This window comes from Lepidothrix coronata, unplaced genomic scaffold, assembly GCF_001604755.1.
Source record: "Lepidothrix coronata isolate B3197 unplaced genomic scaffold, Lepidothrix_coronata-1.0 Scaffold44, whole genome shotgun sequence".
Lineage (NCBI taxonomy): Eukaryota > Metazoa > Chordata > Aves > Passeriformes > Pipridae > Lepidothrix > Lepidothrix coronata.
Window position 1 is genome coordinate 4773517 of NW_016690224.1, and position 3220 is coordinate 4776736.

A 3220-nucleotide genomic window follows, 5' to 3' on the forward strand; every position below is an offset into this window, starting at 1 on the left:
GAGGGTAGTTGGAAGCCTGGCTTACTTTATTTCTCACAGATGGCTCTATTTCTGGCACTAATTAAAACCCTACCTGGCCTGCCCTCAGTGTTTAGAACATCTTCATTTATCTCAGAAATGATTAAGGCTCAGACACTAAACCATCTGCATCTATGGAACTTCAAGTACTTTAGGCTTGTTCAGAACAAGATCTAAACATCCTCTGTCAATTATGTGTATAATCAACTTCACACTCTTCAAAATCTACCACTGATTTCAAGGAGGTGCTTCAGTGAATATAAGATGTATCCAACAAGGTTTTTCGTGTTGTTGCAGTGGTTTAGCCAATTTTTCTTGATCAGCTAAGTTTAATTAATTCAAATATGTGGTGTGGATATAATTAAAAAACAAAGATCCAAAGCACTGAAATATTTTTTCCTGTTTTCTCCCTGTCCTTAAACTCAAACTAGTTTGTTGAAAGATTTCCAGCTGGTCCCAGAAAGTATTTTATAATGTACAGTGACATCAGTTTTCAGCCTTCTTTCATTACCATTAAGTCATTCTCATATATAACTTAAAATACAGCCAGGCTTTTCATTTCCTTTAACTTGAAGTGTACTCTCATCATTTCTTTTCTAGATTATTATACAGCAGCCTCCTGCAGCTGCTGGAAGAGGCCCAGGGAGTAGGTCAGGGAGTACCCTTGTGCTTCTTTGGGAATAGATTCGGCTCTAGAAGTCAGTGCATCCAACTTGCAGATCACAAGGACCAGTATTAAGGATGGAAAACCACCAGCAGAAGCTCCATGCAAAGGAAAGGCAGCGTGGAAAAAACTATTTGCAAATCCATAGTGAGACCAAGGTAGTTAACAGAGTAAATGGTTACTTACCACAGTCAGTGTGTGGTCCTTTGATATGTGCTATCCATGGAGATCCAGTCTCATCACTCTTCTGAAGGTTTCTGCTTCCCTAAAACCTCCACACTCCCTGTGCTATCGCTTATGTTGTACCACAGCCTCTCACTACAGGCAGCCCAAGAAGTTTGAGTGTTCCAGAGCATTGGCACATTTCATTCTAGTGGGTTCAACAGGGTGTTGGATGTGTTTGTACTCTGAGGGATGAACAAATCCACTTCCATAAAGCTAGAACATATTTGAGCAGATTAGGACATGCACTGAAGTATCTCTGTGCCTACAAAGACCACACTATTAATTTAAGGTCTGACTATCCCTTAGCTTTCAAGCTCGTACAGTGCCACAGAAAATGCTGCTTTACACTTGGCAGCTCTCAGGTTGCTAAAAATTCAAGGGTATGCAGAGACATATCAACACCCTCGGAGTGACTTAACCTCCCAACAAAGACTGCCTGGGAAAGACACAAAAAGTATAGTCCTGGGCAAAAGCAATGCTCAGATGGACCTTTACATAAATAACTCTCACCATATCAAGATTAACAAGCATCCTTTTATGCCTGAATTAAGGCAACATAAAGAAACCCCCATCAGGGAGCAGGGAAAATCACTCCGTTTTAAGTCTTGCCATTGGAATTAGTCCGGCTTCAAAAAATGTTGTGAATTTCAACTAAGCACTTTTGGTGAATACATCTGGTGTTTTCAAACAATAAATTGGGCATAGCCTAGGATTTTATTTATTTTAGAGAGTGAGAGACAGACAACATGACTTGGGTGTCATCTAAGAGAAATACCAGTTCCAAAATACCTGAATCCCGCAGTCCCCTGAAGAATATTGGAATAAACAACATGTGCTGTTCATCTCTTTTGGCCTCTTCCACATCATTGCTGCAACAGGGATTACAAGAAAGCATTTAGCAATCCCAGGGCCCAGAATATGGGAAAGCTGCAGAAGTGGAAGCCCCAGTGGATTGCACTGGAGCACTTTTTCTTTCTTGCTCCACAGAGCATTCTCTACTGACTCACACCAAAACACAACCACAAAACCTCTGTGTCATTCACTGACAGCTGGAACACATGGGAGGAGTGTGGGCTCTCCTGCTGAAAATCTAATACACTGCATCATTCTGCACAATCCCTTTGTCTCCCCTTTGGATCCCATACACCAGGGCAACAGCAAACCTTCAGCTGTGTCAGACACCTGCTGACTCACTTGGGTGTTTATCTCTAATTTTGTGATATAGGATCTGCACAACTACAATGAGAAAGGATTCCTCAGCTTTTGAATTAGCAAAAAGGTAATATAAAAGATAACAAAGAGACAGGTACTTCTATAAACAGGAAAACAAACCTACCAATTGCCAATAATACTATTAACCATCCAGAGTGTTTCAATGGGAAAAGGCAGGTATGGTCAAGTTTCACCTTGGCTCCACAGGGCAGGTAAGGAGGTATCTGTATTTTCATCTTTTTCAGATGTTGCATTAGGCTTTCAGTTGTTGCCAACTTTACTGATATAAAGCTAGAATTATCTAAAAGATGATAGAATATATAAATGCACACAAATCTACTATTAAAAATTCTAAAACTCCAGATACTTAAAAATGACCAGTGTGCTGCTTATAAAAAGTATAAGCAGCTGCTGTGGGTAAATCAGACCAGTAATAACTATTGTACAAATCAAAGAAAAATAGATTCTGATAAATGAGAACTTACATGACCTTTGAGCTATCCCAGGTGCCAGTGGCAGTCTGGACACAGCTAACTTTTCCTGCTTCTGGGACATAACATTCCAGAAGCATGTACAGCACCAACAAATGTACATGTACACTAACTGTTGGGAGAAAGCAAAAACAACAGGTAAGTTTGTGGACTAGACTTAAGTTAGCTAAAAACAGAAAGGCAGTCTTTAGGAACAAGTATTGCTTCTGTTTGAAGCAGGTAAATATGAAATAATTACTGGGATATTCACATGTGAAGCTGATTTGGTGGCTGCACTTCAGAGAAAGTTTAGAGGTTACAGTGGACAGAAGCAAACACAAGTCTCTACACTGATATAAGTCCTGTGCTTTACAACTCTTCAGCTCCTGAGTGGAATTGCATTACAACTGCTCTAGTGAGCAAACAACTAAACACACCTCCTTTGGAAGCTCCACTGTGGGTGCTGTGAGTTCTGTGGTTTGGGTTTTTTCTTTTTTCATCGTACTGTTTGTGTTGTGTTTGTTTAGCAAGTGTCAACTTCTCATTCAACTTTTGATTAAATATGTTTTAACCCATCAGTGATGGGTTGGGTAACTGTCTCCACTCTGAACAAACGACAGGACAGCTCATG